This window comes from Populus trichocarpa, chromosome 2, assembly GCF_000002775.5.
Source record: "Populus trichocarpa isolate Nisqually-1 chromosome 2, P.trichocarpa_v4.1, whole genome shotgun sequence".
In the NCBI taxonomy this organism is placed as follows: Eukaryota; Viridiplantae; Streptophyta; class Magnoliopsida; order Malpighiales; family Salicaceae; genus Populus; species Populus trichocarpa.
In genome coordinates this window covers 18,060,954-18,077,115 of record NC_037286.2, presented here as the reverse complement: position 1 = coordinate 18,077,115, position 16,162 = coordinate 18,060,954, and positions in this window count along the sequence as shown.

Below are 16,162 nucleotides of genomic sequence, written 5' to 3'. Positions count from 1 at the left end.
TTATATTTTACTCAAAAGTTTAGAAAATAATCTAAATTCCCTCTTTTACTGGTTGTTCACCTGCCTGCCTCCTCCCGAAAAAAGCAAAAAAAAAAAAAAAGATGGAGGAAACCAATGTTGAAATCAGTAAGGTTGCTTTTCAGTCACACTATGAGTTTTTGCTAGAGAAACAAACGGACCTGGTGATGTGCATTAGCTTCCTAACCCAAACAATCTGATGTGAAGATAAAGGAAGATAGGTTTAGTTATATGGTTTTTCTTATGGTGTTTAGGTTGAAAATTACATATTTTATAATGAAAATGAGGGATAAAGTCTGAATGAAACTCTTTGATAAGTCAGAGACGCCACAAAGGAATTTCAATCAAGATAAAGATGCCATAATTTTTGTGATTAAGAGTGATAAGTCTGATTTTTTCTTCAGCAATTTCTAGAAATGGAAGAACAAGGACGAAAACTTTCTGAATGAGAAGTTGAAAAGTTTAATATTATTACCAAAAGTCACAAAATATGGTCTGAAACATCATTATATACTTGGAACAACCCTCAAAGTTTAGGAAATACCAAAATAACATAATGGAGACCCAAATAAATGACTTTGTTCAGAAAACTAGACAAATAATAAATAGCACGCGTTTTTGACTTATAGCAGACAAACAGACACAAAAAACTAAAACAACTATAACTTTTTATACAAAACTCCAATGCATGCATGGTTAAACAATATGGAAAGATGATATTTTGAACTTGAAAACCATGTAGAATAGGCTTTATTTTTCCACGCATTAAACATGAGCAAAATTCGGGCCAAAATTGGTCCATGGACTGACAGCAAACCCAAACTCATTAAAACTCCCAAATCATGATCCAAGCGTTATTTGTAGACAAACAAACATATATGAACCATTTTCATTCAGTTCGCAAACCCTTAAACTCATCGAAGCTTCAGTCGTGCTAATCTGACTTGTTAAGGCACTTTGTAGTTGTTTTGCTTGAGCTCTTTTTATTGGACCATCTGAATGCCCATAGACATTAGAATCAACCCCTTCCATGTTAAAATCATGATGCATATCATCACCCTTGGGTTGAAAGTGATTTGTCCTCAAATCAGAATCATCAACATCTTCCAAGTAAGGTGACAAGTCTTTTACATTAAAAGTAGTTGAAACATTGTACTCACTAGAAAGGTCAACCTTGTAAGCATTATCATTCACCCTTTCGACAACCCAAAATGTTCCATCAAACTCTTGGCATCACTTGCTTGGAAATCTACCTTGGCTAAGATGAATCCAAACAAGATCTCTCGGCTCAAACCTGACCATTTTCCGCCCTTTATTAGCATGCTTGGTATACTTTGTCGTCTTCTCCTCAATATGAGATCGAACCTGTTCATGGAGTTTTTTCATCATTTCTTCCTTTTTAACCCCATCCATAGAAGTCCTCTCATTAATTAGAATAGACACCAGATCAATAGGAACACAAGAGTTAAAACCATACATAACTTCAAATGGTGAAAATTTTATAGCTCCATGCATACTACGATTATAAGCAAACAACACAATAGGCAAACAAGTGTCCCAACTCTTCAAATTTTTACTTATAATAGCTCGTAACAAAGAAGAAAGAGTTCGGTTCACTACCTCCATTTGTCCATCAGTTTGCAGATGACATGCTATATTGAATAATAGTTTCGTTCCAAGCTTCCTCCAAAGAGTCTTCTAAAAATGGCTTAGGAATTTTGCATCATGATCAGATACAATACTTTTAGGGACTCTATGCAAGCGCTTTTGAGGTGTTTTGCTAGTCTGGCACGACGAGACCTGCTCTTAACCTAGTAGTGATTCCATGGCTACCATAGGGAAAACAGCCTCCAAAAACTACTGTAAAAATTTGAGCACGATCCAATGGTTGGATCAAAAGTTAGAGCCCTTTTGAGTCGTTACTCTTGTTTAGTGTGACCGGACCACCACTACACCGAGACGCGATTTCATACCTACTCCAAGGAAAACAACCTCCAGAAACTCCTGTAAAAATTCAGGAGTGATCCAACAGTCGGATCAAAAGTTAAGGCGCTTTTGAGCCATTATGTTGGTATGGCATGACCTGCTCTTAAACAATTAGCGATTTCATTTATACCATAAGGAAAACTACCTCCAGAAACTACTTTAAAAATTTAAGGACGATCTAACGGTTAAATCAAAAGTTCAAGCCCTTTTGAGTCGTTACTCTAGTCTGGCGCGACTGGACCTCCGCTTCACTGAGTAGCGATTCCATACCTACTCCAAGAAAAACATCCTCCAGAAACTCCTGTAAAAATTCGGGAGTGATACAACGATCGGATCAAAAGTTAAGGCGCTTTTGAGCTGTTATGCTGGTCTGGCACGACGAGACCTGCTTTTAACCAATTAGCAATTCCATTGCTTACACAAGGAAAAAAACCTCCGAAAACTACTATAAAAATTTGAGCACGATCCAACGGTCGGATCAAAAGTTAAAGCCTTTATGAGCCGTTACTCTCGTCTGGCGCGACCGGACCTCTGCTTCACCAACTAGCGATTCCATACCTACTCCAAGAAAAACATCCTTCAGAAACTCCTATAAAAATTCAGGAGTGATCCAACGGTCGGATAAAAAGTTAAGTCGCTTTTGATCTGTTATACTGGTCTGGCACGACGAGACCTACTCTTAACCAATAAGTGATTCCATTGCTATGACAAGGAAAACAGCCTCTGGAAATTATTTTAAAACTTTGAGCACGATCCAACGGTCATATCAAAAGTTAGAGCCCTTTTGAGCCGTTAATCTGGTCTGGCGCGACCGGACATTCGATTCATCGAGTAGCGATTCCATACCTACTCCAAGAAAAATATCCTGAAGAAACTCTTGTACAAATTGGGGAGTGATCCAACTGTCCGATCAAAAGTTAATGCGCTTTTGAGATGTTATGTTGGTGTCATGACAATACTTGCTATTCACCAAGTAGCGATTCCATGGCTACTCCAAGAAAAACTGCCTCCGAAAAGTACTGTAAAAATATGAGTACGATCCAATGGTCGGATAAGAAGTTAGAGCCCTTTTGAGCCGTTACTCTGTTCTGTCGCGACCAGACCTCCGCTTCACCAAGTAGCGATTACATACCTACTTTAAAGAAAACATCCCTCATAACCTCCTGTAAAAATTAAGGAGTGATCCAACGATCGAATCAAAAGTTAAGTTGCTTTTGATCTGTTATGCTGGTCTGGCACGACAAGACCTGCTCTTAACCTAGTAGCGATTCCATAGCTACCACAAGGAAAACAGCCTCCAGAAACTACTAAAACATTTGAGCACGATCAAATGGTCGGATCAAAAGTTAGAGCCCTTTAGAGCCATTATGTTGGTCGGGCACGACAAGACCTGCTTTTAACCTAGTAGCGATTCCATGGCTATCAAAAGGAAAACAACCTCCGCAAACTATTGTAAAACTTTGAGCACGATCCAAAGATCGTATCAAAAGTTAGAGCCTTTTTGAGCCGTTACTCTCGTCTCGCGCGACCTGACCTCCTCTTCACCGAGTAGCGATTCCAAACTTACTCCAAAAAAACATCCTCCAGAAACTCCAATAAAAATTCAGGAGTGATCCAACGGTCGGATCAAAAGTTAAGTCGCTCTTGATCTGTTATGCTGGTTTGGCAGAACGAGACCTGCTCTTAACCAATTAGCAATTCCATTGCTACCACAAGGAAAACAGCCTTCGAAAACTATTGTAAAACTTTGAGCACGATCCAACGGTCATATCAAAAGTTAGATCCCTTTTGACCGTTACTCTTGTCTGGCGCGACCTGACCTCCTCTTGACCGACTAGCGATTACATACCTACTACAAGGAAAACATCCTCAAGAAACTCCTGTAAAAATTCAGGAGTGATCAAACGGTCGAATCAAAAGTTAAGGCGCTTTTGAGCCGTTAGGCTGGTGTGGCACGACGAGACCTGCTCTTAACCAATTAGCGAATCCATTGCTACCACAACGAAAACAGCCTCCGAAAACTAGTGTAAACATTTGAGCACGATCCAACAGTTGGATCAAAAGTTAGAGCCCTTTTGAGTCGTTACTCTATTCTGGCACGACCGGACCTCCGCTTCACCCAGTAGTGATTCCATACCTACTCCAAGGAAAACATCATCCAGAAACTACTGTAAAAATTCAGGAGTGATGCCACGGTTGGATCAAAAGTTAAGGCGTTTTTGAGTCGTTATGATGGTCTGGCACGACGAGACATACTATTAACCAAATAGCGAATCCATTGCTACCACAAGGAAAATAGCCTCCAGAAACTACTGTAAAAATTTGAGCATGCTCCAACAGTCGGATCAAAAGTTAGAGCTCTTTTGAGCCGTTACTCTGGTCTAGCGCGACTTGACCTCCTCTTCACCAAGTAGCGATTCCATACCTACTCCAAGGAAAACATCCTCCAAAAACTCCTGTAAAAATTCAGGAGTGCTCCAGCGGTCGGATCAAAAGTTAAGGAGCTTTTGAGCCGTTATGCTGGTCTGGTACGACGAGACTTCCTCTTAACATAGTAGCAATTCCATGGCTACCACAAGGAAAACGGCTTCCGGAAACAACTGTAAAAATATGAGTACGATCCAACGGTCGGATCAAAAGGTAGAGCCCTTTTGAGCTGTTAATCTAGTCTGGCACGACCGGACATTCGATTCACCGAGTAGCGATTTCATACCTCCTCCAAGGAAAACATCCTCCATAAACTACTGTAAAAATTCAGGATTGATGCAACGGTCGGATCAAAAGTTAAGGTGCTTTTAAGTCGTTATGCTGGTCTGGAACAACGAGACATATTATTAACCAAGTAGCGATTCCATTGCTACCACAAGGAAAACAGCCTCCAGAAACTATTGTAAAAATTTGAGCACGATCCAATAGTGGGATAAAAAGTTAGAGACCTTTTGAGCCGTTACTCTAGTCTGGTGCATCCTGACCTCCTCTTCACCGAGTAGAGATTCCATACCCACTCCAAGGAAAACATCCTCCATAAACGCTTGTAAAAATCCGGTACTGATCCAACGGTCAGATCAAAAGTTAAGGCGCTTTTGAGCCGTTATGCTGGTTTGGCACGACGAGACCTCCTCTTAACCTAGTAGCGATTCCATTGCTACCATAAGGAAAATAGCCTCTGCAAACAATAAAAATTTGAGCATGGTCCAAAAGTCCGATCAAAAGTTGAAGCCCTATTGAGCCGTTACTCTAGTCTGGCCCGACCTGACCTCCTCTTCACCGAGTAGAGATTCCATACCTACTCCAAGGAAAACATCCTCCATAAACTCCTGTAAAAATTCAGGAGTGGTCCAACGGTCGGATCAAAAGTTAAGGCACTTTTGAGTCGTTAGCTGGTCTGGAACAACGAGACATATTATTAACCAAGTAGCGATTCCATTGCTACCACAAGGAAAACAGCCTCCAGAAACTATTGTAAAAATTTGAGCATGATCCAACGGTTGGATCAAAAGTTAGAGCTCTTTTGAGTCGTTCCTCTAGTCTGGTGCATCCCGACCTCCTCTTCACCGAGTAGATATTCCAAAGTTACTACATGGAAAATGGCCTGCAGAAGCTCCTGTAAAAATTTGGGAGTGATCCAAAGGTCGGATAAAAAATTAAGGCGCTTTTGAGCCGTTATGCAGGTCTGGTAGGATGAGACCTGCTCTTAACCAAGTAGCGAATCCATTGCAACCACAAGGAAAACAGCTCCCGAAAACTAGTGTAAAAATTTGAGCACGATCCAACGATCGTATCAAAAGTTAGAGCCCTTTTGAGTCGTTACTGTTGTCTAGTGCAACCGGACCATCGCTTCACCGAGTAGCGATTCCATATCTACTCCAAGAAAAACATCCTCCAGAAACTCCTGTATAAATTTGGGAGTGATCCAACGGTCGGATCAAAAGTTAATGCGCTATTGAGCTTTTATGCTGGTCTGGCACGACGAGACCTGCTCTTAACCTAGTAGCGATTCTATAGCTACCACAAGGAAAACAGCCTCCGGAAACTACTGTAAAAATTTGTGCACGATCCAACGGTCGGATCAAAAGTTAGAGCCCTTTAGAGTCGTTATGCTGGTCGGGCACGACAAGACCTGCCTTTAACCTAGTAGCGATTCCATGGCTATCACAAGGAAAACAGCCTCCGCAAACTCCTGTAAATATTTGAGCACGGTCCAATAGTCGGATCAAAAGTTCGAGCCCTTTTGAGCCGTTCCTCTCATCTAGCGCGACCTGACCTCCTCTTCACCTAGTAGCGATTCCATACCTACTCCAAGGAAAACATCATCAAGAAATTCATGTAAAAATTCGGGAGTAATCCAACGGTCGGATCAAAAGTTAAGGCGCTTTTGAGTCGTTATGTTAGTCTGCCACGACGAGACCTGCTCCTAACCTAGTAGCGATTCCATGGCTATCACAAGGAAAACGGCCTGTGCAAACTACTGTAAACATTTGAGCACGGTAAAACAGTCGGATCAAAAGTTCGAGCCCTTTTGAGTCGTTACTCTCGTCTGACGCGACCTGACCTCCTCTTCACCGAGTAGCGATTCCATACCTACTCCAAGGAAAACATCCTCCAGAACCTCCTGTAAAATTTCGGGAGTGATCCAACTGTCATATCAAAAGTTAAGTCGCTTTTGATCTGTTATGCTGGTCTAGCATGACGAGACCTACTATTAACCAATTAGCGATTCCATTGCTACCACAAGGAAAACAGCCTTCGAAAACTATTGTAAAACTTTGAGCACGATCCAACGATCGTATCAAAAGTTAGAGCCCTTTTGAGCCGTTACTCTCATCTCGCGCGACCTGACCTCCTCTTCACCGAGTAGAGATTCCATACCTACTCCAAGGAAAACATCCTCCATAAACTCCTGTAAAAATTCAGGAGTGGTCCAACGGTCGGATCAAAAGTTAAGGCACTTTTGAGTCGTTAGCTGGTCTGGAACAACGAGACATATTATTAACCAAGTAGCGATTCCATTGCTACCACAAGGAAAACAGCCTCCAGAAACTATTGTAAAAATTTGAGCATGATCCAACGGTTGGATCAAAAGTTAGAGCTCTTTTGAGTCGTTCCTCTAGTCTGGTGCATCCCGACCTCCTCTTCACCGAGTAGATATTCCAAAGTTACTACATGGAAAATGGCCTGCAGAAGCTCCTGTAAAAATTTGGGAGTGATCCAAAGGTCGGATAAAAAATTAAAGCGCTTTTGAGCCGTTATGCAGGTCTGGTAGGATGAGACCTGCTCTTAACCAAGTAGCGAATCCATTGCAACCACAAGGAAAACAGCTCCCGAAAACTAGTGTAAAAATTTGAGCACGATCCAACGATCGTATCAAAAGTTAGAGCCCTTTTGAGTCGTTACTGTTGTCTAGTGCAACCGGACCATCGCTTCACCGAGTAGCGATTCCATATCTACTCCAAGAAAAACATCCTCCAGAAACTCCTGTATAAATTTGGGAGTGATCCAACGGTCGGATCAAAAGTTAATGCGCTATTGAGCTTTTATGCTGGTCTGGCACGACGAGACCTGCTCTTAACCTAGTAGCGATTCTATAGCTACCACAAGGAAAACAGCCTCCGGAAACTACTGTAAAAATTTGTGCACGATCCAACGGTCGGATCAAAAGTTAGAGCCCTTTAGAGTCGTTATGCTGGTCGGGCACGACAAGACCTGCCTTTAACCTAGTAGCGATTCCATGGCTATCACAAGGAAAACAGCCTCCGCAAACTCCTGTAAATATTTGAGCACGGTCCAATAGTCGGATCAAAAGTTCGAGCCCTTTTGAGCCGTTCCTCTCATCTAGCGCGACCTGACCTCCTCTTCACCTAGTAGCGATTCCATACCTACTCCAAGGAAAACATCATCAAGAAATTCATGTAAAAATTCGGGAGTAATCCAACGGTCGGATCAAAAGTTAAGGCGCTTTTGAGTCGTTATGTTAGTCTGCCACGACGAGACCTGCTCCTAACCTAGTAGCGATTCCATGGCTATCACAAGGAAAACGGCCTGTGCAAACTACTGTAAACATTTGAGCACGGTAAAACAGTCGGATCAAAAGTTCGAGCCCTTTTGAGTCGTTACTCTCGTCTGACGCGACCTGACCTCCTCTTCACCGAGTAGCGATTCCATACCTACTCCAAGGAAAACATCCTCCAGAACCTCCTGTAAAATTTCGGGAGTGATCCAACTGTCATATCAAAAGTTAAGTCGCTTTTGATCTGTTATGCTGGTCTAGCATGACGAGACCTACTATTAACCAATTAGCGATTCCATTGCTACCACAAGGAAAACAGCCTTCGAAAACTATTGTAAAACTTTGAGCACGATCCAACGATCGTATCAAAAGTTAGAGCCCTTTTGAGCCGTTACTCTCATCTCGCGCGACCTGACCTCCTCTTCACCGAGTAGCGATTGCATACCTACTCCAAGGAAAACATCCTCCAGAAACTCCTATAAAAATTCAGGAGTGATCCAACGGTTGGATCAAAAGTTATGTCGCTTTTGATCTGTTATGTTGGTCTGGCACGACCAGACCTGCTCTTAACCTAGTAGCATTCCATTGCTACCACACGGAAAAAAGCCTACGGAAACTATTATAAAACTTTTAGCACGATCTAACGGTCGTATCAAAAGTTAGAGCCTTTTTGAGCTGTTATTCTAGTATGGCACGACCTGACCTCCTCTTCACCGAGTAGGGATTTCATACCTAGTCCAAGGAAAACATGCTCCAGAAACTCCTGTAAAAATTCAAGAGTGATCCAACGATCGGATAAAAAGTTATGTCGCTTTTCATCTGTTATGCTGGTCTGGCTTGGTCAGACTTGCTCTTAACCTAGTAGTGATTCCATCGCTACCACACGGAAAACAGCCTCCCGAAACTATTGTAAAACTTTAAGCACGATCCAACGGTCGTATCAAAAGTTAGAGCCCTTCTGAACCGTTATTCTAGTATGTCGCGACCGGACCTGCGCTTCACTGAGTAGCAATTGCATACCTACTCCAAGGAAAACATCCTCCATAAACTCCTGTAAATATTCGGGAGTGATCCAACGGTCGGATCAAAAGTTATGGCGCTTTTGAGCCGTTATGCTGGTTTGGCACGACGAGACCTCCTCCTAACCTAGTAGCGATTCCATTGCTACCACAAGGAAAACAGCCTCCGCAAACTACTATAAAAATTTAAGCACGATCTAATAGTGGGATAAAAAGTTAGAGCCCTTTGGAGCCGTTACTCTAGTCTGGCGCGACATGACCTCCTCTTCACCGAGTAGCGATTCCATACCCACTCCAAGGAAAACATCCTCCATAAACTCCTGTAAATATTCGGTATTGATCCAAGGGTCGTATCCAAAGTTAAGGCGCTTTTGGGCCGTTATGCTGGTCTGCCACGACGAGACCTCCTCTTAACCTAGTAGTGATTCCATTGTTACCATAAGGAAAACAGCCTCAGCAAACTATAAAAATTTGAGCACGGTCCAAAAGTCCGATCAAAAGTTAGAGCCCTATTGAGCCGTTACTTTAGTCTGGCGCGACTTGACCGCCTCTTCATCGAGTAGAGATTCCATACCTACTCCAAGGAAAACATCCTCTATAAACTCCTGTAAAAATTCAGGAGTGGTCCAATGGTCGGATCAAAAGTTAAGGCGCTTTTGAGCCGTTATGCTGGTCTGCCACGACAAGACCTGCTCCTAACCTAGTAGCGATTCCATGGCTACCACAAGGAAAATAGCCTCTGCAACTACTGTAAAATATTGAGCACGGTCCAATAGTCGGATCAAAAGTTCGAGCCCTTTTGAGCCGTTGCTCTCGTCTCGCGTGACCTGACCTCCTCTTCACCGAGTAGCGATTCCATACCTACTCCAAGGAAAACATCCTCCCTAAACTCCTGTAAAAATTTGGGAGTGATCCAACGGTCGGATCAAAAGTTAAGGCGCTTTTGAGCCGTTATGCTGGTTTGGCACGACGAGACCTCCTCCTAACCTAGTAGCGATTCCATGGCTACCACAAGGAAAACAGGCTCCAGAAACTATTGTAAAAATTTGAGCACGATCCAATGATCGTATCAAAAGTTAGAGCCCTTTTGAGCCGTTACTCTCGTGTAAAACCTCCGGGCGAAAAATCATAAATTGACTAGTTTTAGGTAAAACAAAAAAATTCATAACTCTTGATCGGGTTATCAGCAAATTCTGAAAATTTGCATGGAGCCTTCTAGTATGATGCCTTATCTTGGGTTAAAATTTCAGAACTTTTAGAGAAATTCGGAAATTTGACGAAAAATCACAATTCAACTAGTTTTACGTTATTGGACGTAATTTTCAATCCGACCATCGGATTGAGCTGAAATTTTATGAGGAACCTTAAAATATAGTGAATAAAATCTGGTTAAAATTTTGAGATGAATGGAGCTCGGCAGTGCTAGCAAAAAAAATAAGGACCGTCAAATAGAGGCAAAAATACTCATTAAGGGTAGAATAGTTATTTGCCATTGAAAAGAAAACATATAAGCTCTCCTTCTCTTTTATTAACTGCCGAATGGGAAGAAACAAAAAGATGAAAAGAAAAACAGAGCATAATGTGAGAGAAAGAGAGAAAAGTAAGGAAAAACAATAAGGAAATTGAGAGAATAACTTTATAAACTTGCAAGTTCAACCTATAAAACACTAAATCAAGTGAAGGAAGGAGGATTTGAGAAGGGGAATTCAGCTAACCTTGGAAGAGAAGAGAAATTGGAAGAAAAGCAATAGGTAAGCATGAGAAGTTTGGATTTAATGTTTGATTTAGATGTTTTCCTAAGCTTATTTGATTAAGTTAGGAAGTAATTTCATGGAATTTTACCCTAGTTTCCCTTAAATCCTAGATTTTTGAACTTAGGGTTCTTATGTGAATTTGGGGGAATTAGGAGGGGAAGGAAAAATGATGAAATTGAAGTGGAATAGAATGAAAACAAGTTGAAATAACAAGTAAATGAAGAAAAATTTGGGGGAGGAAAAAGAAACATCACATTCGGCCAAATGAAGGAAAAAAAATAGGAGAATGAGTTTTGATGTTAATGTTTAGAAAAAAAACCATGTTTAATCATGATAAATGAAACTAAATGAAGAGATATTATAATTATATATAAATTCAAATTAAAAGAGAAATAATCTAGTTAAAAGAAAATATGAAGACAAGATGTCTAGATTGTGTTTGAATATAGTATTTAGATAAAATAAATAATATGATGTGAGGGTATAAAGAATAGAAGAATTATTTGATGGAGGATTTATGAACAGTAAGCAAAGAAGTAACTTGAGTTAAATATGAGGTTGTATGTAAAATAATGATGTTATATTTGAGAATGAATTTTTATTAGAACAAATTACAAATAAAAATATTACGTGCTTTGTGTTTCAGCACGTAAGAAAAATATTGATGGACTAATGATATAATGACACTTGATTGATTCAGGAGTTGTGTCTGGAGCTGGTTATCAGACAGGAGGAGCTGGGTCATCCCGAGCAGAAGGTAGGTGATTCGTCACCTTATTTTGTAATTTTTAGTTTCCCTAATTATCTATGTTGCTTATTTAATTGATATTAAATGAATGGAGCAAATGAATAATTTGAGTTATGATTATGTGAATTATCGGTAAATTATGTGAAATTACCGGTTTTATTGGTTAACAAAGAGGTTAACCGGATATGGGGTAATTCGTATGGAATTACCGGATTGTTTGGCTAATAAAAGAGATTAGCCGGATGCTGGGTAATTGAATGGAATTACCGGATTGATTGGCTAACAAAAGAGATTAGCCGGATACTGGGTAATTCATATGGAATTACCGGATTGATTTTGCTAACCGAAATGGGTTAGCTGGATTTTTGGGTTATCAAGAGAATTACCGGGTTTATTGGTTAACAAAGAGATTAACCGGATAAGGAGGATTAATTCATATGGAATTACCGGATTGATTGGCTAACAAAAGAGGTTAGCGGATGATGGGTAATTCGAATGGAATTACTGGATCTATTAGTAACCGAGGAAGGAAAACCAAATTTCTGAGTAATTATATGGAAGTGTTAGATTTATTTGGTAATTAAGATGAGTTAGCTGGATTTTTAAGTTTTGAAAAGATTATGTAAATTATGGGATTAAGTTATATTGAAGTACAAGTATTAAATTTCAAAGGTTAAGAGTAATTAATTAATATTAGACTAATATAGTGAGTAAGTTAATTAATATGGTTATTGTTGAAACAGGTACACCGCGAGGTGATGCAGATCATTAGATGTAGGAATTCTCCTGTTTATGAATTACCATTTTGGAATGTAATATTCATGTTTTTACTTTCAGTGTAAATCCTTTCGTGTTGCAAAAATCAAGTAGAAGGTGTAATAGGTAGTGGATGTATTATATATATGTATAGTTGTTAGTATGACCAAATCATTTTCAAAATGATAAGATAAGATTTATTATAAATATAATATGACTCTTAATCGTAATGTTGTATTTATGTAGTTTAAAGGCATATATGTAGTTAGTTAGCATTTATTACGTTTGTGATGAATTTGTTTATCTTTTGAGTTGTTTTGGTAGTACATTTATGTTGATTTACTAATTGATATTATGAGACTTGAATATATTGATAAGTATAAGTATTGAGTTATTGTTTGATGAATGGAATGTGATCCAGGATGATTGGATCAAGATGGAAGTCCTAATGACATATAATAAAAGTGTTGTCGATAACTTGGTACCAACAAAAATAGAGGAAACTCTGCCGAAATTTCAAAAAAAAATCCCATAAATTTAGACATATTACCCAATACTTGACATTGGTAAAGAAATGTTTGGAGATTTCATGACATTATGATTTGAGGGTGTTACACTTGTCTCGCCTGACCTGACCTCCTCTTCACCGAGTAGAGATTCTATACCTACTCCAAGGAAAACATCTGCCATAAACTCCTGTAAAAATTCAGGAGTGGTCCAACGGTCGGATCAAAAGTTAAGGCGCTTTTGAGCCGTTATACTGGTCTGCCACGACGAGACATGCTCCTAACCTAGTAGCGATTCCATGGCTACAACAAGGAAAATGGCATCTGCAAACCACTGTAAAAATTTGAGCACGGTCCAACAGTCGGATCAAAAGTTCGAGCCCTTTTGAGCTGTTACTCTCGTCTGGCGCGACCTTACCTCCTCTTCACCGAGTAGCGATTCCATACCTACTCCAAGGAAAACATCTTCCATAAACTCCTGTAAAAATTCAGAAGTGATCCAACGGTTAGATCAAAAGTTAAGGCGCTTTTGAGCCGTTATGCTGGTTTGGCACGATGAGACCTCCTCTTAACCTAGTAGCGATTCCATGCTACCACAAGGAAAAACAGCCTCCACAAACTATAAAAATTTTAGCACGGTCCAAAAGTCTGATAAAAAGTTAGAACCCTTTTGAGGCGTTACTCTAGTCTGGCGTGACCTAACCTCCTCTTCACCGAGTAGAGATTCCATACCTACTCCAAGGAAAACATCTTCCATAAACTCCTGTAAAATTTCAGGAGTGATCTAAGGTCGGATCAAAAGTTAAGGCGCTTTTGAGTTGTTATGCTGGTCTAGCACGACGAGACCTTCTCTTAACCTAGTAGCGATTCCATTGCTACCACAAGGAAAACAACCTCCGCAAACTACTGTAAAAATTTGAGCACGATTCAACAATCGGATCAAACGTTAGAGCCCTTCTGAGCCGTTACTCTGGTCTGGCGCGACCTGACCTGCTCTTCACCGAGTAGTGATTCCATAATTAGTCCAAGGAAAACATCCTCTAGAACCTCCTGTAAAAATTCCAGAGTGATCAAACGGTCGGATCAACAGTTAAGTCGCTTTTGATGTGTTATGCTGGTCTGGCATGACGAGACCTGCTCTTAACCAAATAGCGATTCCATTGCTACCACAAGGAAAACAACCTCTGGAAACTAGTGTAAAAATTTGAGCACGATCCAACAGTCGGATCAAAAGTTGGAGCCCTTTTGAGCCGTTACTCTGGTCTGGTGTGACCCGACCTCCTCTTCACCGAGTAGCGATTCTATACCTACTCAAAGGAAAACATCATCTAGAAACTCCTGTAAAAATTCGAGAGTGATCAAACGGTCAGATGAAAAGTTAATGCGATATTGAGCTTTTATGCTGGTCTGGCACGACGAGACCTGCTCTTAACCTAGTACCGATTCCATAGCTACCACAAGGAAAAAAGCCTCTGCAAACTAATGTAAAAATTTGAGCACGGTCAAACGGTCGGATCAAAAGTTAGAGCCCTTTAGAGCCGTTATGCTGGTCGGGCACGACGAGACATGCTCTTAACCTAATAGCGAATCCATGGCTACCACAACGAAAACAACCTCCACAAACTCTAGTCTGGTGCGACCTGACCTCCTCTTCACCGAGTAGCGATTCCATACCTACTCCAAGGAAAACATCATTAAGAAATTTCCCGTAAAAATTCAGAAGTGATCCAACTGTCGGATCAAAAGTTAAGGCGCTTTTGAGTCGTTATGTTGGTCTGCCACGACGAGACCTGCTCCTAACCTAGTAGCGATTCCATGGCTACCACAAGGAAAACAGCCTCCATAAACTACTATAAAAATTTGAGCATGGTCCAACAGTCGAATCAAAATATCGAGCCCTTTTGAGCCGTTACTCTCGTCTGGCTCGACTTGACCTCCTTTTCACCGAGTAGCGATTCCATACCTACTCCAAGGAAAACATCCTCCAGAACCTCCTGTAAAAATTCAGGAGTGATCCAACAGTCGTATCAAAAGTGAAGTCGTTTTTGATCTGTTATGCTGGTCTGACACGACGAGACCTGCTTTTAACCAATTAGCGATTTCACTGCTACCACAAGGAAAACAGCCTCCGGAAACTATTGTAAAACTTTGAGCACGATCCAACGATCGTATCAAAACTTAGAGCCATTTTGAGCCGGTACTCTCGTCTCGCGCGACTTGTCCTCCTCTTCACCGAGTAGCGATTCCATACCTACTCCAAGGAAAACATCCTCCAGAACCTCCTGTAAAAATTTAGGAGTGATCCAACGGTCGGATCAAAAGTTAAGTCGCTTTTGATCTGTTATGCTTGTTTGGCATGACGAGACATGCTCTTAACCAATTAGCGATTCCACTGCTACCACAAGGAAAACAGCCTCCGGAAACTATTGTAAAACTTTGAGCACGATCCAACGGTCGTATCAAAAGTTGGAGTCCTTTTGAGTCATTACTCTAGTCTGGCGCGACCGGAGATTCGATTCACCGAGTAGCGATTCCATACCTACTCTAAGAAACTCCTGTACAAATTTGGGAGTGATGCAACGATCGGATCAAAAGTTAACAATTATTTTATCCTTGTTTAATCCTTATATCAATATCACATCTTAAAGCTCTCTTCAACTCCTTTTCTGTTATTATCTATTTCTTTATTTGTAGTTTATACAGTTAACCTCCCTGTGGTTCGACTCCGGTCTTGCCGGGTTATTTATTACTTTGACACTCCTACACTTGAGAGAAGACATCAACTCTTTGGTCGTGTCAAGTTTTTGGCATCGTTGTCGGGGAGGTAAATTCTTGTATAAATTATAATATTTATTTTATTTTCTCTTTTCACTTTTCACTTTTCTTGTATCTAACTTTTGTTTCTTTTGTTTTGTTTTGTTTTGTTTCCTTCTGTTTCCTTTTCTTACTTTTATTCTCTTCCTACATGTGCATGAGAGTTTGGTCACGTATATTAAGTGGTAGACTTTGTAGGGTATCCTCATCATTTTCAGAAAATATGGCCGAAGAAGATAACCAGTCGTTTCATAATGAGAATAACCGTGTTAGAACACTTAGAGACCACATGAATCCCACAAGAACAAGTGCACCCTCATGCATAGTTTTCCCCCCTGATGTATCTCATTTTAATTTTAAGCCAGGCATTATTCAACTTTTACATTCTTTTCATGGCTTAGATCTAGAAAATCCATACTCGCATTTGAGAGAATTTGAGGAGCTCTGTAACACCTGTATTGACTTAAATTGTAGCATGAACACCATCAGATTAAAGCTTTTTCCTTTTTCATTAAAAGATAAAGCTAAAACATGGCTACAAAATCTTAGGTCAA